General features: G+C 36.6%; 1 long non-coding RNA gene across 1 annotated transcript; it reads left to right on the forward strand.

The window, feature by feature from the left end:
• The first annotated feature begins 788 nt into the window (after positions 1 to 788).
• LOC100936536 (uncharacterized) lies at positions 789 to 27,037 on the forward strand. Its single transcript, XR_002911281.2, has 2 exons — positions 789 to 832; positions 26,647 to 27,037. It is a non-coding gene; the product is annotated as an uncharacterized LOC100936536 (long non-coding RNA).
• Positions 27,038 to 27,175: the final 138 nt, after the last annotated feature.

Genomic DNA, 27,175 nt, shown 5'->3' on the forward strand with positions numbered 1-27,175 from the left:
CAAAAACTTTCATTCATTTATCCTGCAGTTGTTTTTAAAAACTACAAAGCAACCATTTTACAGTGTTTCACATTTCACCAAGCACTTTTATGAGCATATGTCATTTGGCTCTCAAAATAAAATAGTCCTACTGCTCAGGTGTCATAGTGGTCCTGGCTTTTTGTCTGTTTGTTTGTTTGTTTGTTTCTAAGATAATGAAAGTGAGCTTAAGCCAATTTAAGTGACTCCAGTGGGCTCATAATTGAGTGTTAGAATCAGAACTTCAAATCCTGTGTCTTTGCTACTAAACTCTCGCACTCTCTACCCTACTTATAGTGCTGATTAGGTGGCTTTTCTCTCATAGAATCAATATGCCACTGAAAGGGAGATTGCTTTCTTGTCTAATGCTTCTTTTGTTAGTTATACTTTGCCCTGGAGAAATTCTCCCTTTGGAATTTTGCAAGGCATAAAAGCAAGCCCTACATAATGTGATTAATGGTCCTGAAAACCATTTTCCTTTTAAACTGCTTTGTGAATCATATATGCTTTAGAATTATTTATTTTTATTTTTATTTGACTTGTTTAGCTTCCTCCTTCCTCCAACACAGATTACTTAGTGGGGGCCTACACGGTACAGATTTAATTTTAAAAGTATATTTAAAGATACAATTTAAATACAATTGCCAGCACGGGTCTGGCTGAGTTGTCCTTCTTTCAATGTAGAACCTCCAGGAATGTCCGTTGTGCATGACACGAGGGCAGTTTTATTGACAGTTTATGCGGGCAGAGGGAGGTAAGCTCATATAACTTTGTTCCTTACGGAGGTGTAGAAAATCTGTAGCATGATGTAATGGTAAGCACTTGATGTTTTCTTCAGATTTTTCCTCATAAAAGGAACAGTTCTTACTGGAAAACTGTTCCAAACAGATGTTCATAACTCTAGCGCTGGTATTGCTTACCCTTAGAGTATGGTAGGTCTTTGAACGTTCTTCACAGGGTGCTTTATTCAAGAGTCATGACTTTGTGTGCAACATTTATGTTCACATTACAATAAGACTATTTATGATACTATGAGTTTTGACGTTACTCACGGGGTCCTCAAGTCAGAGAGTGATTAATATTTCGAGCTGTCTTTGAGTTACACACTTTTTTCTTAATATTTTCTTCTTTTTGAATAGCATGCAAAGCAATTAAGATACCAAATAAAACCATAAAATGTGAAAAGGTTAAAAATGAGCAGACATAGTCACCATTTCCAGGTTATAATATACAAATATATCAACAAATGTCTATGTGTATGTTCGAATAAATATTTTAAAAGTCATGTGTAGATTTACTTAGCTTAAAAATGGAAACCAGGAATATGAAAAAGGAGAAGACATTTAAGAAGACAAATTATGACAAAACAGTATCCATTGATCCTCTGTGAAATGTTTGTTTGTTTGTTTGTTTGTTTTGAGATGGAGTCTCACTCTGTCGCCCAGGATGGAGTGCAGTGGCGCAATCTTGGCTCACTGCAACCTCCATCTCCCGGGTTCAAGCAATTCTCCTGCCTCAGCCTCCCAAATAGCCGGGATTACAGGCTTGCACCACCACACCCAACTAATTTTTGTATTTTTAGTGGAGACGGGTTTCACTATGTTGGCCAGGCTGGTCTTGAACTCCTGACCTCAAATGATCTGCCTGTCTTGGCCTCCCAAAGTGCTGGGATTACAGGCATAAGCCACCGCACCTGGCCCAAAATATGTTTTTTATGCAATTGTATTATGCTCAGTGAGAAAAAGAATATTCTGACTTGAACATATGCAAAGTCAAAACTGTGGAAAGGAACTAACTACGGGCTATTGGTTGTATTTTTTTTTTGAAAATTACTTGAATAATTGTTGATTCCAGAGGCTTTAATAAAGATTATATTGAGACAGAAACATAGTTTAAATCAAGCAATCGATTATCTAAGGATGCGCCTACATAGTGAATGTATCAAACAGCAGCTTAAATTGCAAGACTGGAGTGAGTACATGCAACTGGAAGCAGGGATAAGGGCTACTTGATTTCTAGTATGGTTGTTTAGGCACTTCTGGATGACTAATAAGAATTTCTTTTTCCTTTTAACTTTTATTTTAACTTAAAGGGTACATGTCCAGGTTTGTTACATAGGTAAACTCGTGTCACAGGGGTTTGTTGTACAGATTGTTTCATCACCCAGGTATTAAGCCTACTACTTGTTAGTTATTTTTCCTGTTCTTCTCCCCAGTCCCACCCTCTACCTTCCAAAAGGCCCCAGTGTGTGTTGTTCCCCTCCACGTGTCCATGTGTTCTCATCATTTGGCTCCCACTTATAAGGGAGAACATGCCGTGTTTGGTTTTCTGTTCCTGCTGTAGTTTGCTAAGGATGACCTCTAGCTCCAACTAAGTCCCTGCAAAGGACATGATCTTGTTCTTTGTTTGTGGCATAGTGTTCCATGGTGTATATGAACCACATTTTCTTTATCTAGTCTATTATTGATGAGCATTTAGGTTGATTCCATGTCTTTGCTCTTGTGAATACTGCTGCAACAAACATATGCATGCATGTGTTTTTACAAGGCCTCTGTACTCACAATCAAATAAAACCTCTGACTCCTTGAGTCTCTGGGAACACACTCAAGACAGAGGAGAAGAGAGCAAAAAGAGAGAAAGGGTGGGAGGGGGATAAGGGTTGTAAAACTAACTGTTGGTTACTACGCTCGCCAGCCAGCAGAATGACAGGACGATTCATATCCAAACCTCAGCATCATATATATATATCCATACAACAAACCTGTGCATGGACCCACTGAATCTAAAACAAAAGTTGAAATTACTTAAAAAAAAAAAAAAGAGGGGAAGGGAGACGGAGGGAGGAAGGGAGGAAGAAATAATACAGTGTGCAGTATAGCATGAATCACGCTACAAAGCAGACAAATTTGTGTCACATAATGCTCATGATACCCATGGAAGCAGATAATGTTTTTGTTCCCAATTCACTGATGAAGTCAGTGAGGTTCTAACAGATTAAGAACCGTGTCCATGTTACACACATAAAATGCTGTACCAGCTGGTCTGCTGGAATCCAAAGTCCACGTGCTGAACTTCGCTGGCAGCCTTTGACTTAAAATTGGAGGAGCATAAGGAGAAGTTCTGAATATGAAGTGGGACTAAACGGATGGTGGACTGCAGGGTTGGACAAAGAGAACAGTTTGACATAGTATCTCCAAGGTCAGTGGGCAAGTGGGTGTTTACAAAAGTCTTCAAGGGAGGCAGCTGTGGCCAATAAAAAGGGAATTTCATAGAGAATCATGGGAACCTAGGGTGCTGTGAAAGATTAAAAGACAGAGGAGTCCCACAGAGAGAATTAATGAAAGACCACAAGCACAGTGGGAAGGCCAGGTAGCAAGGACCCTGCTCAGGGTTCAAGGTCAATAGAGTAATGATATGAGCAGCATCAGGGGGTCCTCACATGTGACAAACCCCAGTAAGAGAAATGGTGTTTATTTCATCACCTAGAAAAACCCTGTCCGAGGAACTTTAGTTATAAGGAAAATGTTCTGTATTTATGCTTCCTAATGCAGAAACCACTAGCCACATATGTACTCGAAGTGTGGCTAGTGCAACTGAGAACCTGACTTCTTAATTAAATTGAAATATAAATAGCCACATGGAGCTCGTGGCTACCGTATTGGGCAGCAGAGACTAGAGCTGTAGGATTACAGGGAGAGGCAAAATATAGATTGACCTATAACTGACATCAGATAGTAAGACAGCATTGATATCAAAACAGAGACTGTTAGGCCTTTTAGCACCTTGTCAGGAACTCGGGTGAGAGTGTGATAGTGCTTTGCCTAAAAGCAGCCATTCCAGGCCTTTTTTCTGCTCTCACTGAAAGCAAAGAAAATTCTTCTTTCTTTCTTATCAGGAATGTGGCTTCATATTTTCTCTTTCATGCATGTTCAAGCTCATTTTCCTCTTCCCTTGCAAGCATAGTTATGTCTCTCGCACACTAAAAACAACAAAAATTACCAATAGTAATAATAATGGAAATACTTCCTCAGCCTTTCTTATCCCTCCAGACACACTTGTCCCTCCCTCCTCCCTCACATTGCCAAGCTTCCTGAAATGGATGTAGAAAGGATTTTCACATCTTTGTCCTTCATTCATTCTCAGCCTACTGGTCATGATCTTCTTGCTGAAAATAGGCTCACTTCACTGAAAATATTAACATTGACAAATCCAAAGACACTTCTAATTTTTAACCTTAATTGAATCATGTGTGTGCATTTGCCCATGTTAAACAGTCTCAGAAAATCTTTTCCTCATTGGCTTCAATAACATAATTCTCTCTAGGCCTTTTTGTCCATCTTCTTGGTCTCCATATTTCATCCTTTTTTCTTTGCCAATTGATTTATCTACTTTTAAATGATGAGGCTCCATAAGGCTCTTCTTAAAGCTTTTGTTTTCTTCTACCAAAAATATTTCCTGGTCCTTCTCATTCATTAGAAAAATCTCTCGGGAAGCCGACGCAGGCGAATCACAAGGTCAGGAGATCAAGACCATCCTGGCTAACACAGTGAAACCCCATCTCTACTAAAAATACAAAAAATTAGTCGGGTGTGGTGCCACACACCTGTAGTCTCAGCTACTCGAGAGGCTGAGGCAGGAGCATGGTGTGAACCCGGGAGGTGGAGCTTGCAGTGAGCCGAGATCACGCCACTGTACTCCAGCCTGGGCGACAGAGAGAGACACCATCTCAAAAAAAAAAAAAAAAAGAAAGAAAGAAAGAAAAAGATACTATTCCTTAAGTTTGTGTCACCCACTGGTCCAGGCATTTTATAGGCATCAATTTATTCACTGTTGATAACAGGGTTATACCAGATACTGCTATTGTCTTCATTTTAAAGATGACACTGAGACTCAGAGAAGCTAAACAATTTGCTCAAGGCTGAACAGTTGCTAAGTTATGAGGATGGAGATTGAATTTAAGCACTGTAGCTCTAGGGTCCATGTTCTCACCTTCTATATGGTGCTGGCTGTATGATGACTCCATTTGTTGCTCATTCCATTTTTCTACCGCTCTCATTGAAGTACATTGATTAGTCCATGCATGTCCATCCTGATAACCCAATATACAGCAAAAATACTTTTGATGAGCACATCTGCTGTCTGCCTTTGTCAATGTTCCAGTGCTTGCTCAAACTGAACAAGAACAAAATGGAGCTATTCTCTCCCAGCCCAACCCACCCTTCTGTATCAGGTTATAAGCATTACCAGCTACCTGAGAGGCTAGGTCTGGATCCAGGTGTTCATTCTGGACTTTCTTTTCACATTTCACACCATCTTATCTTTTGCATCCCCCGTTTCTTGGCATAGTTCAGGGCTGTATCATTTCTCAGTAGAATTACTCGCATGCATTACTATTTGGCCAACATGTCCTAAGTGCACCCAAGCCCCCCAAAACAATCACTCATATAAACAATCTGGCCTTAAAACTCTTGCTAGCTTCATGTTTCTAAAATGCAAAATAGAATTAACTTTTTTTCTTATTTAAAATTATTTAATAGCTTCCCATTGGACAATTTTAAAAACTCTCAAATGCTTTAGCATGGCAAGTGAACTTCACACATACCTTCCTTGCCTACGCATCCAACCTTGTCTCTCGACTCATACCTGGGTGTGGCTTCTTTAGCTTCCACTTTTAGCTCTCTAAAAACTATGCTGCTTCAGTCTCTTCCATCTTCATATTTGTTGTTCCTCTGCCTAGAAGCACCTTGCCTCTTTCACGCACACTTTGCCTCACTCAGGACCTACTAGGACTTTGTCTTCTGTGTTCCCCTCATGCCTTATATTTTAAAGACTTAACTATTATGTTTCAGTTATGCAGTTCCTCTTTTCCTCAGTACTTTAAGAAGTGGGACTGTGTAGCATTTTTTTTTCCTCTTGCCACCGCATTTTATTGCTTAGATCCTCAATGAATGTTTGAATGAATGAATGAATGGCTGAATGAATGTCATTTCCCCTTCTTCCGTGAGCACTTTGGCTACATATGAGAATGGAGAGGAGTCTCTTGGAAACTGACAACAACAAATTGGGAATATTTCCTCCATTCCACCCCTCCTATCAGCCCTGAAACTCTCCTCTCTAGGTATGGTTTTTCTCACATTTTGAGGAGGGAAATGCCACTCTGGAGATTCTTTCCCTTTGGTAAAATGCTGTTGGCAAGTCTCCTAGAGCAGCAGGGTTGGGCTGTGGGGAGAGGAGGGACCACACACAAGCAGCAACACTCAGAGATTTTCATTCCTGCTTTATCCTCCATTACTGCACCCACTTCAAGAATGTCCTTAAGTCTGGCAGTAGGTTTTGAGACGTGGAAGCCCCAGAAAATGTATAATTTTGCCTGAAAAATACAATCTCTTTGCATTTTCTAAAGTACAGTGAGAGTTTAGAAGCTATTTTCTGTTCTTGGGAAGAATGTGGTAGGGAAAAGGTGGGGGCTGTGTTGATCCCCCACAAGTAATGCAAAAAAAAATTTTTAAGGCACATTTTATTGCAAAAGTATTGTGTAGCTCCTATGAACAAGGAAAGTAAAGTGATGTAGTTATCTCATGGATTGATGCTCTTCCTAATTATTGAGTAGCAACTGTTGCCAAGGCATACCTCTCCTTGTGTGGGCCACATGCCCATGACACCAACTCAGTAATGCTACTACTAATGATAACTACAACAAGAGCTAATATTATGTGCTTACTATTTGCCAGTCATTGTTTAAAATGCTTCACATAACTAAATGCTTAACCCATAACTCAATAAATCAAATAATATATAAAGACCTTTCCAAGGAAATCATCTAATTTTGGCAGTTTTTAAGGTTTATTATTTTATGAATGGCAAAAGTAAGGCCCAGAGTGGTTGATTCCTCAAGTTTCTACAACTGGTGAGTGTAAAAGCCAAAAATCCTGACCTATGACCAGCATCTGGGGAGTCAAAAAAACTCCACGGCGTGAGGTTTTCAGTATTGAAAATGCTGTTCTACCTTTGAGGACTCTCCTCATAGAGACCGGATCCCAAATTCTGAAGCCTTATTATGACCACAATTCTTTTACTGATCCACTAATGTGTTAATTGCATAGGTGTGCATGACTACCATTCTATATATAATTATATATAATTTAATTCACAAGTATAGAATATCCCTTAAGCTGCCCCCAAAAAAGGCAATCTTGTCCTAATACAAAATCATCACATAAATAGCAAACATCTCACTGTGCCTGTGTTAGGCTCTGATTTTAAGAAAAGAAGGGGAATCCACACTGCCATCCATTAACCAGTTACAAAGCTCCCACTCTGTAGCTGGTACTGTGTTAGGGCTTAGACAGAGAGATGGCAATAGCACTGCAGCCCTGCCTTCAAGTGTGTTTGGTGTCATGAAAGAATCCATTTGTGTTCCTAGACTGAGCTATATTTTCCATTGATTGTCATTTTTGTGTGCTTCTTAAATAGTAAGATTATTTTTCTTTGCCTTATCTTTGTAAGAAGCACAAGCCATAAATACTTATAAAAAATGGAAAAGAAAGTGATAAAGAGTTGAGCAGATATAGGCATAAGAAACTAATGGTGAAGGAAAGAAAGAACATCAACTGCAAATATAGGAAGTGTCTGGAGAAACCTAAACGCAATTGAAGAAGAAGAGAGTACATTGGGGTCACACATTGGCCAGCCAGGTTTCTTTGGAGGCAACTGTTTACAATGATGTGCAATTCCTACTTGGATGATCAAGCCAAAACTGGTAGGTATCATATCTCTGGAGAAATGTGAAAGGGTGATGTCTTTAGCACCTAAGCCAGGGAACACCTGGGATATTTAGTCGAGTAATTGGATGTAACTTACCTAGAAATAGCTTTCGGATTCTTTCTCAGAAGACCATTAAGAGAATCAGGCATTATACTTTGAGAAATGTGACCACGCATCAAATCTACAACCTGAAAGAAGTCAAAACATTTTGAGAAAGCAAAGATAATTGCAGGAAGGAGCACTGGAAATAAGATAAAACTAAATTTTAAAAAGTGTTTTCCCAAGTGGATTTGTTTGTTTGCCCGTTCTGAGTAATGAGCGTGCAAAAGATTAGACAAGTGTACTGTGGGCTTTGGTGAAGGCAAAGAAGGCTGAGGACTGCAGGAAAGCTGGGCACTCAGAGTAGAGGTAAGGGGAGAGGGAGGGAGATGCTTGTAAATGAAGGCAAAACCGCATATTATAGAGGCTCACAATCAATTAAATATTTGAGTTTTATATTCACATGAAAACAAACAAAATGTCAGAGGTCTGTTGCCTGATCAGCTTTGGAAGCTTCAAATTGAAAATGGGCAAGGATTTTATGCTCTGCATTCAATTACTGAGTAGAACTCACTTTGACCCTCAAAACAGACAGGATATTTCACTGAGATCCAGAGAGCAGAGAGGAAAGGCTCTTGAATTCCATCTGATATTACACTCAGTGTTCAGCTCTGTAATTCTCTCCACCAAACAAAAGAGCCAGCTGTGTCAGTGTCATCCAAAATCTGAAGTCCTTTCCAGCTAGAAGCCTCAGGGAAAAAAAAATTCTATACTAAAAAGTTAGTTTATTTTCTATGTTAATAGAATTCAGGTTAGAGGAAAAAGTCCCTTGTTTTTCATTTGTTTACAGACTCCTAATCAATTAAAATATGTATGAATCATTTTCTAGTGGAATTCATATGAGAAAGTAGAGCGAAGGGATGCATTTCAGATATGGAGATGAGAACAAAGGAAAGGGGGTCGAAGAGTAGAAAGGGAAGAAAAGAAAGAAAGAGAGGAGGGAAAAGAATAAAGAGGGAGGGAAAAGAAAGGAAAGAAATGAGAAAACTAGGAGGAAATTTCCTCTTTCTGCTGAGATATTTGGCATACATTATCAAATGTAGCCTCATAACTCTTCTGTGAGATAGGTTGTACAATTAGACCCAGATGAGAGAGAGGAAAGCAAAGCTTTGAGAAGTTTTGTAAGCCCAATGTCTCATATTTAGCAAGAATTGGAGCCAGACATCCACCCAAGTCTATCTGCCACCAAATCCCATGCTTGCGAGGTCAGCCTAGGATGGAGAGGGGGTGATATTCAGATTAGCTTCGTCTATGACCCATCTACCTGAGATAGATGTGTGGTTACCAAACATTGAGCATACATCGTGCCCAAAGAAGTGACTTACTTAGTGGGGTAAAATTCAGAAAAACCCATTTTGGCCAAGTATTTTATACACTATATGTAAATAGAGTAAAACATGATTAAAAACAAAATATCCTCTTTTTACCAAATCCCACTCAAGTGTCTACTTAAAAATAATCCATTCATTGGAATTCTCATATAAAGAGATGAGAAATGTATAGGACATTGAGGAAGTAAGACAAAGAAGGAAGAAATTTTTAGGGGAAAGAATATCACCTTCTGACTAAAAATGGAAAACAGAAAAGACTGCATTTCCAGTGGCTTCCTAGACAGGAGTCTATGTTTCCCACTATTTGAGAATGATTAATGAATTGACCTCTTGTGTGCCACTTTGAAAACACACCAAATGTGCTTAGTTTGGCAGAGTAGTAGAGGAGGAACTATTCACACAGAACAAAAAAGGCTGCTGTTTGCCAGTAGCTATTAACTAGCGGCTATATCAATACTTGTGCAGTTAACAATAATCTTATCCAAGAGTCTATTCTTGTAGAACCTCGAGGGTTGAAGAAATATTTTATTGGCAGCATCCCTAATCTTATAAGTAGCAATATGTTTTGACAAAATGAAGCCACACAATTCTCACCTAGTCTTGGGTTTACTTTCTTATAAGAGCATCTGAGGCTGAAAATAAAAAGCATTCCCAAACCCCTGCCACCTTCCCCTGCCTTCTGCAAAAATAAATAAATAAATAAATAAATAAATAAATAAATAAATAAATAAATAAAAAATAAGCTTTACACTCAAACCTTGAGGTTCCCATTTCTTTTAAATTTTTTAGTACTCACAGTTCCTCTAAACTTGTACCTTCTAGGGTTTTGAATCTAACCATCCTACATGGATGCATTTTCTTAACCTATGTGCACAAGAACACTTCAAGATTTTGTGATCAACTACTGTTGAAATATCTCCTCTTGCTGTCATATGCTGGCTTTTAGTTTTGGGAGAAACTACAAACCTCTACTTAAATTGAGAGTTTTTAGGTATTGAAATAGTGCCCACAGCAGGAAAAGAAAAAAATTGGGTGTAGTGGCAAACTAAATTTATAACAGAAAGTGGAAAAAAATAGCCTAGAACACACATAGAAAAGTTCTACTGGGAATTAATCATTTCTATCTATTGGGTCCAGTATGGAGTATAAAGAAAGGAAGATAAGTGTTATGAACAGACAGCAGTGAGACCTCAGCAATAAGTCATTACATGAGCCTAGCAAATTGTTGACTCTATCTTGTGATCTATCTCCATAGCTCCATGTTCTACTTCTTGAGACTTTTGTTCCACGGATTTATTGAAAAAAAAAAAAAAATCCACTGAGTGTTTATAATTTGCTGAGAATTCTTCTAGATACTGGAGCCACAAAATAGATTGAAACAGGTTCCCTACCCTCAAGTTCCCTCCCCAGCTCATGTCCTCTGAGTGGAGATAAGGGAAGCATATGAATGAGTGATTTGAGAAGAGTGGGAAGATGGTACAAGTCCCCTGCACAAAAGAGATGCTGGCAATGGCAAGTTTGTACCTCATAAATTTTGGTCCCTCAACAATATGGTTGTTACCACCATCTTCATCCTGACATGTGGTTTGGTGGCATAACATTGGCAGACAATTACCTTCTAGGAGAACTGCCTGCATGACCCCACTATTATTTTAATGTAGGGGCTTCTCATGAATACCTTTTTTTTAAAAAAAAAAAAAAAACAGAAGTGCAAGTTCAGGGTAATGGTGTTGGTGGCCTAGTCCTTGTTCTACTTCATTAATTATCCATAGTAAAATTACTTAATTTCCACATCTGTTTGGTTTTTTTTCACTTTTCCCGTAAGTGAATTGTATATGATTCTCTTTAAGATTCACTCAGCTTATAATTACATGATTCATCAAAGGCAAGCTCATAAATTCACTTTTCTTCAAGCAACACTTTTTCTGAACATTTACTATTTGTACTTCACTCATCTAGATATTCAGAACATAAAGTCACATGTAAGACCTGCTCCTTTCCCTGAAGTTGCTGAAAATCCAGTGGGAGATATGGCAAATCCATTAAAGAGGTATAACCAAATTAGGCTATGAGTACTTACATAAACAAAAGGAGTAATTAATTCTGATGGGCAAAATGGAAAACATTTCCCAAATGTAACACTTAAGTTGAATATTAAAGAGGTAGAAGTACACCAGGCAAAAAAACAAAACAAAAAAATATGCTCAACTGATGGAACTTCATGAGTAAAATATTTCGTGGGAAATTAACAATACCTAAAACTTACTGAGCATTTATTAAGTGCTAAAAGTTTCCTATGTATTAACTCTCTTAAATCATTATCATAACTGTAGAAGGTAGGAACCAACATCTGCAGTATAGAAATGAAATACCCAAGCCACAGAGAGGTCAGGTAGTTTATCCAAGATAACAGAGCTAACACAGATGGAAATTTGACGCCAAACAGTCTGAGTCCATCTGTACTTGAAACCCCCAGCTCATACATGTCTAGGAACAGGGGCGGTCTAATATGGCTAAAATATAAAGTGGGATATAGAGGAGGATAAAATAAGGAGAGGATAATGAAGCCAGCCTATAAGGGCCTTGAATGCTGTGCTAAGAAACATGGACATTATCATACAGTAGGAGGAAGTGGGTTGGAAATAAGAAAAACTACAGCGAAAAAAGATATGACAAGTGAAAGCAACAGAAGTTGTCATTGCTGAGGAGACATGGGGACAACAGGGAGTGATGGGGACTGTAGTGACATAGAGAAGGCTTACATTTGCAGGAGTATGTGGGGACAGCAAATCAGTTCAAAGGGAGAAATGTCAACCTACCATTCATTGCTGATTTCTCTTTCTCAAGAAAAGCAGTAAATATCATAAGTTGATTCTACAAATTATTAAATGTTGACCAATCAAAAAAAATTTTAGACCGTGGACTAAACAAAATACGCTTGCTGGCACCCAGATTGAAATGGAGAGACATCTGTGCTTTTAGAAATCATTTCTTCTATTTTTTTTTTTTAACCTGGGAAGCAATGTAAGCTTGTTAGTATTGTAGGAAGATAAATCCAGTGGTATTATAGAAAGTTGAATTGAGAGGGAAGGGCCAGTGAGAGATTATTGCAGTAGGAAAAAGATGATAAAGGCTTGAACTAGTGGCAATGGGAAAAGCAAGGCAGGAAAGGGTTTTTGGAGGATAATTGATCTATTAAATGTGGCTGTGGATGAGAAAGAATGTATCAACAATAACCAGGACTGTCTAGCTCTGGTGATTAGAAGGAAGGTAATGTATTGATGGAGACACAAGACATAAAAGGAAGAGCACATATCTGGAGGAAAAGAGTAAGTTCAATTTGAAAAGTGTTGAAATAGGGTTTAGGAAGCATTCAAATAGTATCCAGCTCTTCTTGGCTTTTCTATTGAAAAGAATACTCAATCATCAGATTAAGTCAGATCTGATTCACTGATCACAACTGCTTCCTAGAAAACGCTAAGAATTTAAAGCGTTACTAAAAACTGTTTATTCTTGTGAGATTTAAGCACAAAATCAATTATCAACAAGAATTATTTACAATAGGATTGCAAACTGTATTCCTTTTAAAAAAACTTGCTCCTCCTTACTTTCCTTTGAGTTTTGATTATGTTCTTCTGCAGGTATTTGTCTCCATTAGCATGGGCAGCAAATCTATCAAGGGAAATGGTATTTGGTTTAGAATTTTTTTTTTCAAAAAATCATCTTTGAAACTTTGCTTGTAGTTTTGCATTAGTTTTCCTATATGTATACAATCAGGTTTCTAGTAGTTTCTATTATTAAATAATCATAATGTACATTTAGTCTTTATTAGTAACCATAAAGCTTTTGTTCCATTAATCCATTTTAAATGACTTTGTAATCAAATATTGTATAACCATAGGTCTATGAATATTAATTAGAGACTGAATTAAATAATTTTTAGTTCCTTCTGATTTCTGTGGATTTTGATTTGATGATTTCTTTGGGGTAAGGAAAAATGGTATACATGCGTTATAAGAGGTTTAGGAGTCAGCTAAATGGAGGTGTCTAATCCCACAGATTGTATTACACATGCGTATGTCTTTGGTTTGCCAGCATGATGTATGATTTTTTAAAGGAGATACAACTTTTCTAATGGGAAACTTCACATGCAAAATACTTGGATTTCCAATTGCCTTGACTGATCAAGATTTCTGCCAAGGGCATGTTAAGGGGGTGTGTGTGTGTGTGTAAACCACCCCCTTCTTTTAAACAAGGCTCAACCTATTCTAAAAGAAATTAGAGTATTAGAGTCATATGAACGGAAACATATGTTGAGATCAGTGGAAAATAAGTAGGTAATGTCTTAGGATGAGTATATATGTATACCTATGAAGACACGTGTGTTTTAGTTCATTCAACAAACATTTATACTCATCCCGCTTGAAAGACATTGTGCTAGCTGGTGCAGAGAAACTCTAGGGAAAAGACAGTTTCTGACTATAAGCAACACACAATCTGAGGACACATAAATAAATAAGTTTAATATGAAGCAAAAACTGCCAAAAGAGAAGCAGAAGGTAAATGTTATTAGAGGACTCCAATAATTTTAAAGTTGATGAGCGACCAAAGAAAGTCTTGTTAACAAAGTGTAGTCTTCTATGATCTTTCTACCTTGTTGAGCTATTTCTCGTTGACCTAGCCAACATAAACACATAAGACTTTTCTGAATCCTTAAACTTTTACACTTTAGCGCAATTCCTTTTAAAGAAGCAGCTCCAGCCTCTGATCAATAAAACTAGAAGAAGCCATTCTAAAATTAATTCTTAAATAATATCAAGCACTATGCTATGGAACAGTATTTCTATTCTCAAAGTTAAGAGTGTTGGGGAAATATTCATTATTTTCGCAGATCTTGAATTCCAAGAACAGTTTGTGGTTCATAAAGTTTGTTCTTTAGGACTGCTATGTCACTCACCCTGACTGGTACATGGGAGTCCTAACACACTCATAGATATTAATAGGATACCTTTCCTTCCTACACTCTAAACTGCACTATATATGGCTGTAGTTAAATTAACATTCAGCCATGACTACTTCAGCCTCCTTTTATAACCACATCATTAATAGAACTCAGTGTGCATAAGGCTGCTCCAAAAGCTCATGTCCTTTGTGTGACTCTGTATTCTTTTACTGAGACCAGATAGACCCTTACTAGGAAGGCACTATTGGGAAGCTGGGTAGTGGCCGCGGTAGGGAGGGATCCTGTAAATTTGTCTTGACTCTTGGTTGCCTGCAGTATGCCTGACCTTTGGTTGCCTGCAGTATGCTCACCCTTTGACCATGTACAGCAAGATCTTCAGGAGTTGGCATTGTCCTATAAAATGGAAAGATGCGATGTTTTGCTTCTGTAAAGAATAGACATGAGGGATCCTCAAATACCTTGAGATAATAAGATAACACACATATTTTTCAAAACAAAATATATTTTTACAGATGAGGACACAAATGGCATTTAGGTGACTCCCTCAAGGTCACATAGTGAGTGGATTAAAAACTTCGATTCAAATTTCAGGGATCCTGAGTTAAAGCCTAGTGATCTTTTCTTATTCCTGTTCTTTCAGTGTTTTATTAAATACGCAAATGTTAACCTACTAAATCCTCATAAAAACCCAATGGTGAACTGACTGTTGGCCAGGCAGATGAGAAGTTTTACTCCCCCACTCTCCAGTGAAACTGGTGAAAATTATTTTTAAAGGCAACTATTTAAAAATCTCTGATGGAGACAATTTTATTTCTATTTTATATTAATAAGCAAAGAACTGAGGCATGGAATGGTTAAGTAAATTGCATAAGGTCATGTGGAAAAGCTGAGATTTGAATCTAGTTGGTTGGTTCTAGAGCACAACCTCAGGGTGAGAAGGGAGGTGTGATAGGCACCATATTCCTAATTATGTTATTCTAGAGGAAAAATGGTATCCATGGGATATAACAGGTTTAGGAGTCAGTTAAATGGAGGTATCTAATTCCACAGATTGTATTACACATACAGATGTCTTTGGTTTGCCAGCATGATGTATAATTTTTTTAAGGAGATACAACTTTTCTAATGGGAAACATCACACGCAAAATACTTGGATTTCTAATTGCCTTGACTGATTAAGAACTCTGGCAAATCCTGACCCCTCCTCACGAGCACGTGGCAGCTCTCAGCTGGAGAAGAAGGGCGGTGGCACCACTTGGATGAATGTGTTCATCAATGTGTGCTACCTGGCCTGTATCATAGTATCCAAATGATTTTTCTAGGGCTTTAATTTCATGTCTTGCCCCACACTAAAATGATGCCTAAATAAAGCTTATTCTGGGAGGAAGATTTATTCCTGGCGGGAGTGGGGGGTGGGATGGGGGGCAGACTTTGGAGTCAGACTAGCTGGTTGAATACTAGATCTTCCTCTTACTCCTTGTGTGACTCTCAGCAAACTAAACCCTAACTTGGATAGCTTCTGCAAAATTCAGTTTTGTCCCTTATGAAATGAAAGGCTAACAGTAGCTGAGTCAGAGAATTCTGTCAGGTAAAACACATAGCAGAGGGCCTGGTATATAGAAGGCTTTTCATAAATAATATTAAGCACTTCCTAAACATTATTAAGCACTGCTTAATATTAGCTGCTAAGCTGTTACTGTACCTTTTGTAATTTTTGTGATGAAAGGGAAGTGTTTAAGAAAATTCCTAAAAGCACATGATAATAAAATTGTACACAACGAAAATATTGAGTCCTAGAATAAATTGATATGGAAAATTATTCAAAGTAGCTTTAGGTAGAGATGAGGAGATGATTAAAAATTAGCAATTTAAGTCATAATGGTGAAAGAAGAATAAAAGACAAGTAAATGAAATATCTAGTGATGATCAAGATCTGTAGAAATAAAAAGAAGAAAAAGCAAAGTTTTTGCAGAAGGAAAGAGAATGTGTACATTGGAACAGAAATTGGGGGGGAAGTTTATAAAGGAAAAAGAAAATAAATACGGGAAAGGACAAAATTATCACTAAATAAATAAAAGGAAACTCCTCCAAAAGTCCAAAATAAATGAAACTCAAATTCAAAACAAAAAAGAGAAAAACAGGAAGAAATATTGTGTTTCCGTAAGTCTGTGGATTATGAGGAATCATGAAAAGGAAAAAAGAGGTTTGGCACAAAACCTTGAAGGATAAATATGAGCACATCACAATTGAAAAGAAGATAATGAAAACAGATAATTAAAATGCAGAAGCTAGAGTTACAGCCTTTGGAACTCAAACTAAATAAACTTGTTTTATTGTGAGTCTGGAAATTGGGAAATAGCTGTACTGAGAGTGAGTATATCTGCAACCATCACATTAGCTGACAGGGCATGTAAACATTTCAGAGGTAAGTGAACTAACTCTGAAATGGATGATTATGGATGTCAATTGTGGAAAAAGAGAGATTTGATTTTATAGCAAATGCTGCAGCACCCTCTTCCTCTCAGACAATGGCACTAAGAAATACAAATGGATAGGTTACTTAAGGGTATGTCTCCCTTCCTTAAAGAAGAAAAATGGCTGTATTTAAAGAGAATATAAGATTTACTTAGAAAAAAAAATCGAGAGGACTAAAAATAAATAAAACTATACAAAGGATGCAAATATATAGAATCAATCTAAAACAAATACAGAATTTAAAATGTTGACATGTATATACATGCAGAAAGGCTGAAAAATTACTTCTAAAAGATGAGTCATAGGACTGTGAGGGTTTATGTGTAAGAGAAAAAGAAAAGTTCAACTTTTCAAATCATTAATATCTTCCCTAAAAGCTGCATATATTGGAAAATATACTTGGAAGATAACCTTATTCCTACAGAACAGGAAGATGATTAAAATTCTAGAAGAAATATCCAAGGTGTGAAAAATTTTGTTCCTTTGTCAGGACATCGGAGTCCATCAACAAAGTTCTAGAGGAAGCACTCTGAGAAGAAAAAATGAAGCTCAAACAATTCATAGGCTGAAGATATTTTTACTTTCAGATACATTTAATGAGACCAGTAGGGGGAAAACAAGGATGAGAAATTACCACATAAATCAGAGAGCAAAATGAGGGCCATTTGTATTGATACAGTCAAACTGAAAGAAAGAAAAAAAGGAGGGTAAGGCAAAAATGAAGGCACATGCTACCAACATCTTGCTGTGTTCATGAAGAGACGAGAGGTTGATGGGTTCAGAGTGCAAATGGACGGCAAAAAAAAAAAAAAAAAAGATATGGAAAAAGAAATCGGATAACTTAACTGTTTCAATTTTAAGAAAAGGCCTTTAAAGAAAATTATATGGTTTCCCAACAGAAAAGAAGCCCAAGATGAAAAATCCAGTGATTCAATGTGAGACCTCACTCCACAACCTGGAGACAGGATAATCAGTGAGTTGAAAAAGAGAGGTGTCCTCAGTCCCAGTGGTCTGACCCTAAACTGTGTATCTTATTTTAGCTAAAAATTCATAAGTAAAAGTGAAATAACTAACACAATAAAAGAATCTTGTGATCGTATTTTTAAAGGATGTTTGAGAAGGTATGAAGAACTAGAAGTGACAAACATCACTGTCCTGATAAAATCGGTTTTCCAGGAAAAGATGCTAGTCTGACAAGAGGCAGGATGTGGCCCATGCAGTCCTGGGCCACTAAGCTATTTAGTGGATTGTATTCTGGTATCATGACAAAGAACATAGCTAAGGCTATTGTATGCCATTTAGGTCAAGAAAAACTTGCAAGGAGATGGTTTGTTAGATAAGTTGGGAACACATACAAATATGTTATATATCAGGTCTAGAGCCGTCACCATAGGAATACGAAAAATAAATTAAAATGATAAGGGACTGAGGTGAAGCTGTTTGTTATGTACTTGTATATGACACCTTCAGATTTTTTCCAAACGAAAAACATGTTCTATTTGAAAGAAAGTAAATGTAAACATGAAAAAACAAACAAACAAAAAAGAGTGAGAGAGAGAGACTAATAAGCCAGATGGTCCCAGACATATCTTATGCAGCTGAGATCAACCTGGAAATAATGAAAGCAAAAGAGATGAGATAATTTAAAATATGTGACAAGTACACAATGAAATATGCAGAAAAGTACAATACAATAAAAGGAAAGGAAAGAGACTTATATTGAGACAGCATAAGGTGACAGATGATCTCTATGCCTCTTATTATTCAAATTTCACAACGGAATTATAAAATATGTCATCATCTCCATTTTACACATTAGAGAATTGAGAATTAGGCAAGTTAAGCAACTTGTCCAAGGTCACACAGTAAACAAATAGAGAGGTGAAATTCAATTTACTGTCTATCTTACTCGTAAGCTTTTATCTACACACCATTGCCTTTCAAAACAAAGACATAAAAGTGAGAAATAAAGGGAAATACAATTATATTGAAGCTATATAGTTGAAGGATGGGTGTATTGTCTGTAGAGCATCAGCCTGCAACGAATTTTTTAAAAAGAAGAAAGAAATGTTGGCAGGATTTCCACTCACTTGTCAGTTAAAAGAGAATTCTCTACAATATTATGCAAAGGTACATCTGACCACATGAATACTCAGGAGCTGGCCTCTGTGTTAAATATCCATGCTAAAAGCGTAAAGCTGTAATTTTGAGTGAGAGTTCCTGTTAAGAAGATATCCCTTTCTAAAATAATACATAATTAAAGCAGATTAAGTATTACTTGACTTCTCTTTTGCTGTTATTCAAATGTTATTGCATTTTTTTGCTGCTATTCAAATGTTATTGCATTGTGCATAATTAAACTAGCAGTTATCATTAGAGTGTTCCATTAGGAAGCTCTAGGTAGGACAGACCTGCTGTCTTCACTCAAATATCACTCTGGGGATTGTATACCTGGAAAATTTTCATTCCTTGAGGAATCCTGGAAGGGCACACTGATGGATTTATATTAGGGCACCATACTTCTCTTTTCTCCCCCTAATGAAATAGTGCCTATACTTTGTCTGTAAGGGCACACTGTCTTTTTAATTTCCAGGAGTCACATAATTGAACAATGAGATTAATAAAATGAAAATTAACATAGAATAAATTTTTAAGCATATTTTATTGAAAAAATTAAGAAATATGTAAAGTTTTGGCATTATTTTTATGAACATTTTTATGCGGCGGGGCATGGTGGCTCACGCCTATAATCCCAGCATATTGGGAGGCCAAGGTGGGTGGATCACCTTAGGTCAGGAGTTTGAGAGCAGCCTGACCAACATGGTGAAACCTTGTCTCTACTGAAAATACAAAAATTAGCTGGGCATTGTGGCGGGCACCTGTAATCCTATCTACTCGGGAGGCTGAGGCATGAGAACTGCTTGAACCCAGGAGGCAGGGGTTGCAGTGAGCAGAGATTGTGCCACTGCTCTCCAGAGTGGGCGACAGAGTGAGACTTTGTTTCAAAAAAAAGAAAAATTTATATACACCAAAAGATGACATTTTGCATGGAATATATTAATGGATTACAGGTAATATTATAGGTAATATTTTTCTGCATTTCCTGATTTTTTTACAGTAAAAATACATGACTTTTTAAAGTTTAATAGTGTGGATTCAAAAGAAATACCTATTTCAATTCACTCTTAGAGATTAAAATTGGGTTAATTATCACACTGACTGAGGTAAACTTTGTGATTTTTCTAATACAGAATATTTATGCACCTAACCAGAACACATGAAAATTTAGGTGTCAGTTTACACCCTAAGCAAAAACTGTTGTAAACCAATTAAGATTATAGTCAAATGAATGAAACTTTAAAAGTTTTGCAGATCATGATTTAAATTAGTAATAATAATAACAATTGCTATATTTACTGAGATTACTATAGGCCAGGCACTTTTCTAAGTGTTTCCATCACTTAACATGTTTGAATAATCATGTGATATAGATGCTGTAATCGTCCTAGTTTTCACCAACGGAGGGGCTGAGGCAATGCTAAAACTGTGTTAATGACATTCTTGAAAATTAATTATAAGTTTACAAAAATAATGCCTTGTGAATATGTTGAAATAAATCAGTCAAGGTTGATGTTTCCATAGATGATCTTAAAAATATTTTTATTATGCATCTACACGTACATTTATTGCAGTACTACTTAAAATAGCAAAGACTTGGAACCAACACAAATGCCCATCAATGAGAGACTCAATAAAGAAAATGTGGCACATATACACCATGGAATACTATGCAGCCATAAAATGAAAGAGTTCATGTCCTTTGCAGGGTCATGGATGAACCTGGAAGCCATCGTTCTCAGTAAACTAACACAGGAACAGAAAACCAGACACCGCATGTTCTCACTCATAAGTGGGAGTTAAACAATGAGAACACATGGACACAGGGAGGGGAACATCACACACTGAGGCCTGTCAGTAGGTGGAGGGGAAGGGGAGGGAGAACATTAGGACATCCATGCGGGGCTTAAAACCTAGATGACGGGTTGATGGATGCAGCAAACCACCATGGCACAAGTACGCCTATGTAACAAACCTGCACCTTCTGCACGTGTATCCCAGAACTTAAAGCAAAATAATAAATAAATAAATAAATAAATAAATATGTGAAAAAATATATTTTTATTGTGCATCTAAAGGAAGCTAGAAAACATTTCTCCTTTCTTTATTGAAATAAAATAGTTTAGAGCACTCACTGCTCCCAGTCCCCATTCTTCAAAACATGTGCACGGACCACCTGCGTTGGAATCCTCTGGAGAACAGACCCAAATCCCAGAGGCTCAAAAGTCTGCATTGTTAAAATGCTTCCTAGTGATATTTACAACTGCTAAAATGTAATGACTTCTGAGTTTATGTGGGAAATCAGAAACTTTTTTTTCTAAATCATGAATTTCTGATTTTCACTTTCCAGTTTGACTCAATTGCTTTCTTATGTGTTATTGGAAGTGAGATGTTCACAGCAATTTTTTTTTGCCCCACATATTCTTAGTATTCATCCCAGAATGCCAACGCCTCAACACTTCTTTCTGTACTTCCCCATTTCTCCCCTCCTACATTCTTGCAATTGCTGAGGAAATCGTGACTGAGACAGGAAGTGCATCTGCTGACTTGGGCCTAGTATTTCACTGTCTGAGTTTACTTTATACCTTCCACATCCCATACCTAGTGGCCGTCTACACAATAGTGGAATTGAATATCCCCATGTGGGAAGATTTATTTGTTTCTTCAAAGGATACAGGAATCAAAAGGGATCCAGTGGGGAAGAAAAGAGACTAGCTGCTATCCTTCATGGAGTCAACATTCTACTGGGAGAGGAAAGAAAAAATCCATAAATGAATACAAAAATAAATAAGTATAATAAAAGTTCAGAGAGTGATAAGACCTATGTAGAAAAAATGTTATAAGGGCACAATTACTGAGTGACAGATGGAGTAGAAGATGCTAGATTAGAAAGGAAAGGCATTCCGAAGGAATTGGCATTTGAGCTGAAATATGAATGAAGTAAGAAAGTGAGCCATCCAAAAACCTGGGGAAGAGTGTTCCAGACAGAGAGAAGAGAAAGTACAAAGGCCTGAGGCAGGAGTGGGCTTGGCGTTCACAGAAAGCATGAAGGTCAGTGAACATGGCTAGAGCAATATGCGTGAGGAGGAGAGTGGGGTGAGATGAGCAATAAGGTAAGGATTGCCTCACGTGTGCCATTGTAGCCCATGGTGCTTGGATTTCATTCTGAGTGTGATAGAGACCATTGGCCAGTCTTGAGCAAGGGTGAGAAATTATCTAATTCACATTTTAAAATATCGCTATAGCCAGTGTTTAGAGTATTATCAGAGCCACAGAAACCTGTCAGTAGTATGTTACAGTCCAGGTGAGAGAAGACTGTGGTAGTTGGGAGTATTCACAGAATAGATGTTAAGACGTGGTCAGATTCTGTGTGTACACGTTTGTATTATGCAGTTGGAGAGCATTGGAGTTGCTAATAGCTGAGGAATGTGGGAGATAAAGAGGAGTCACAGATTTCTACAAGGTTTTGGGCCCAAGTATGAAATGTTGACGTTAGGGACTGAGATGGGGAAAGCAGATTGCAGGGAGACTTACGAGTTCTGCTTTTGATACGTTGAATTTGAGCATCAGTTAGCCGGTCAGTGAAGAGCCAGTAGGCGGTGCAAGTCTGAACTCAGGGGAAGATGGGAGTAGAGATCCAAACAACAGAGGCATGGGCATGTAGATGGAATGCAAGTTCATGACTCTGGATGAGATCACCCAGGGAGGAGTGTACACACAAATAGAGAAGAGAAAGATACATGGATTCATGTGGCTCAGTGCCCGGTAGAAAACTTGCTCAAGCCTGTTGTTCTATGACAAAAGGTGTGGTTTTTTAACTGCCTGCAAGTCACAAACAGCATTGATCTGACAATAGGACCATGATATGTAGAATATAATATGTATGTTATTGTAAATAAATTGGAATATAAATGTAACCTGTTAATGTTATACAACCTCCTTGAAAAGGCAATTATTTTTCTTTTTGTTGTAATAAAAATTTGTGTGAATATATTAACACCCCACAGTACAGGATTCATTTTTAGCAGTGAGTTTCAGTTTATCCTGAGAGGCAGGCAGATTCACTTATAAAAACTGGTGGTACAACTGGGAAGAAAAACTACCCTTTTGAGTAAGTGCTTTATAAAGGCAATTAAAGCAGGAAGATGTGTTTATGGGCTTTCACCCTTCAAAATGGCTATAGATCAAATTTATTAAAAATGTAATTTGAAAGAGAAGCTGGCAATACAGTAATAAAAATGAAACTAATTTATCTTCAAAGTGTGTGGCGCTTTTAGCCCTAAGCAGCCTAAAGACGTTGTTACCCCACTATAAGTAGGAATTGAAAACTGCTTTTCAATTCCAAAGCATTTTGAACTAGAATGTGGTTGCTGTTTATATGGTCACATGAGAGGTTATTCTAATAGTTCAGGACAGAAAATATAGATATAATTTGTATATTTCTGAAACTTAGTAGGAATAATATTTAGGGTCTACTTTTGAAAAACCAATATAGCAAAGATAGAAAGAATTTGATGATGTAAACAAATCTACTATTAAAACACATGTATCCAAGTGGTTAAAAAAGGCAGTAATTTTTTGTATGTTTAAGTCAATACTTTTTCCTGTTTTGCAAAGACACTTTCTCTTTTTAATTTTTTTTTTAAAGAAAATAAAAGAATATGTTTTAGATTTAGCAGGACACTGGAAATATGAGATGCTTTGAAAATTCAAATGATAGTGTTTCTTAATATTTCTCCTACAAAATTACTTTTTAGAGGAATTCATCTTATTTTAAGAGGAAATGTGTAAACTTTTTTTCATTCAAGAATAACGTTCCAATGGATTGTTTTGTATAACAGAACGTATCATTTCCAACAGCATTCAAACTATTTCAAAATCCTATGTGGAAATACAGGATTTTCAACAAATTGAAAGGACCTAAAATTGGATAAAGTTGTTTACCAGTAAGGAAGGGGCAGCTTACAGAGTCAGTTTCACTGTATTGAAATAAAGAAAGTCCTGTAGCGTTTGTGGGTAGAGAGGAAGAGTCTAGTGTGTAGAGCAAAAGGGTGATGAAATAAGGACAATGTGTGGTCATCCCAGTAAAATTAGTTGAACTAACTGTGTAGACAGGAAGGACAATTCTTACTTCACGTGGAGGCTCTGCTCATGGTGTCTTCTGAGTATGTTTTCTCAGGATCAGTACTGTTGAGAAATGTAAATCGCCATGTTTCCTTTCTTGCCTCTTGCCCACATTCCTAAAAGATTACACTTAACTGTCAGAGCTAAAGAGTAGATCTTCATCTTCAATTCATTCAACATGAAAAGATTATTATTAATAGCACACTGAGCAAATAATGATTTCAAAGAGTCCATGTTATTATATAAGCCTGCCTACAAGGTGATTTCAGAATAAGAAATGCGAAGTGTTTATTTTAGCAGAAATTTAATGTGCACTTGCCTTTCAAACTCTGTAACATCGTTGTAGTTAAAATAATTGAATATGGTTAAATGTCTACACTGATTGGATTATCTTGACATTAGCCTGAATTAGCTAGTAAAACAATTATTTTTAAAATCTAAGTAGGTTTTATTATTAATTGTAATTGGAAAGCACCATCCACTTAAAGTATTAATAATCACAGTTCTTCAGTGACATTAATTTAGAAAAAATAACAAAAATTTTTCCTCTTCACAATTTATAGCCCAAACTACATGTAAATTAAATGCTGTATTTTTATTTTGTACAGACCCACTCACCCACCCACCCATACACACACACACACACACACACACAGACTCACACACACACACACATTCTCTGTGGTTTTCCTAGTTCAGGAAAGTGATTATGATCAAGCAACAAACAATAGTGGTTCTCCATTTGCTATGCTGACATTAAAATTAGAGAGAGGACATTTTAAAATCAACAATTACCACCCAAGTCACTATTCGGCTTCATATTTTTAGCTATAAAAATATAAAATAAAATAAGAAAGTTTTATGAGATCGAATGATTTTCCATCTCTGGGCAAAGGAGAGGAATAACTGATTTGCTTTGTGAATATATTTCACCAGTGTCTATATAGAATGTGACAGTTACCAACTGCACAAACTGTATCCTTTTAGAAATGTAGTAAATTTAAAGCTTTTTATGAGTCTGTGTGAGCCAAAGACATGATAGCTGGAAAAATCACATGTTGAAAAGAAGTTTATTTTTGCTTCAGTGTCTGCCTAATAGTGCAAACCTCATCTTTGCCTGGAGGTGGTATAGCTATGTAAATGAAGATGGGTTAATAATGTGAACATGAAATGGGATGGATCTTCTGTTTTAATTTGTGTGCTATTTTCACATGAAGAATAAATGAGAACAAGATATTGATTACTATAAATTTTGTTCATTTTAGTATAAATATGTCCAAACACATTTGAGATTAAATGGCAGTTATATTTCTTAATTGAATGTCATTTTCTCCTTCTCTTTGATAGATATTATATAAATAGATGTAGATAGGTTGTAGATATAGAGATGTAGATATAGCTAGATCATAGGTAGATAATATACATATATAGATGAATAGATCATAAATCTACCTACCTATCTATAGCTATATATAAAAAGGAAAGAGAGAAAAAGAGAGACCAAGGTCAGCAAATATCTCTGTAAAGGGTCAGATAATTAATATTTAAAGCTTTACTGGCCATATGGTCTCCGTCATAACTACTCAAGTATTTTTGTGTTGTAGCACAAAAGTCTTAAACAATATGTAAATGAATCAGTGCAGCTGTATTCACATAAAATGTTATTTATGGACACTGAAAATTCATTTCATATAATTTTTGTGTATCATAAAATATTATTTTTCTAAATAATTTCAAAATATAAAAACTATTCTTAGCTTGAGTTCCATACAGAAAGAGGCCACAGGCCAGATTCGGCATGGGCCATAATTTGCAACCCATAATATATATAATATTCAATTGTTATTTTTAATCTCAAAGAATCCCATGGCTCTTTGTAAAGCTGTCAACTCATTACGATTTGCAAACCTCTCCAGAGTAAATATGAACTCTATACAAGAAAGTGAAAGTTGGTTTTGAAGCAGAGGACTTTTTAAAAGAAAATGCAATCTTATTGCACAAAATGGAACACAGCCAAAACAGAAAAACTCACACCTCTACTTAAAAGAAAGTGCAAAGCAAGACTACATCTCAGCTAAATGTTTCATTATAGGATAAGTTAAGATGTATAATTAGTCAAAATAAGATCCCAGTATTTTCACAGTATTGCAAACACAGTACAATATTAATTTTCACATTATATTTCATATGCAAACAAATTGGGTTTGTCAAAAAAGGTGTTGCTTTCCTCACAAAAGCTGTCTTTGATAATAAATAAGAATTCTACTGAAAAACTGAAGCTTTCCATATGTGACAAATTTTGGAAATAAGAATAAAAGAGAAATGCAGCATTCTCTCTTAAATACGTAATTTTACAGATGAAACTTCTTAAACTAATGCTGAAAAATTTGAATGCCCAACTCTATCAACTTATGCAGAAGAATGAATGGATACATAAGCAAGTGGGTTTTTTTTTGTTTATTTTGTTTTTTAAGATTTCATTTAGCATCCAGGTCACTGATAGGGTGTAGACAATGGAAATAGTTCCCTCTTCCATTCAATTACAATTCCTAATCAGTTGGATTTGTCATGTGGTTCTTTCAAGAGTGTGCTATAAATGTTGCTTCCTATCCAATCTCGATATTCAAAATATTACTAATCTTTGTTTGTTTTTGATGAAGGGGTTCAGGCATTTCTGTTAAAGACTTAGACTTGAGAACTGAGCACTAGAACCTACATTCAAAGTGTTTCTCTCATTTCGTTCTTTGCCACTAGGAATTAAGAATGGGTCAATGAAATATACAGCCCCTTTCTGGAATGTACTTGTTCTGCTACAACCATGGATATTCTGACCTTTCTGTGCCTTTCAGGGACAAGGGTAATAGAGGAATTTCAGACTCCCTCCAAAACAAAACAACAACTGAACAATAAACAACAGAAAAATAACACAAAAAAAGACGGTGGTACTCTTTCCCCTTTCCTTGCTTTCTCCTGCTACCAAAACAAACAACAAAAACTACATTGTCTCATTGGATGACGAAGCTAAAATTTTGTAGCAAATCTATAAAAGAAAAGAAGTGGAAATCTACTCAAGAGCTACTGTAAAACACTGTATACAAAACAACCACTTTGGTTCACATTAAAAAGTGTTATCTGTTTCTTTGAATTCATAAGCTAGATATTAATCCATCTTTAAAAGAGAAGAAAGCAAAGATCATAGACAACAAGTCTTGCTTTCTTGTGTCTTTGAATCTGTATGTTTGCCATCACAAGTTCTCAGATCAATTAACTATTGTTTACTTCC

Source organism: Pongo abelii, chromosome 15, assembly GCF_028885655.2.
Source record: "Pongo abelii isolate AG06213 chromosome 15, NHGRI_mPonAbe1-v2.0_pri, whole genome shotgun sequence".
NCBI lineage: Eukaryota > Metazoa > Chordata > Mammalia > Primates > Hominidae > Pongo > Pongo abelii.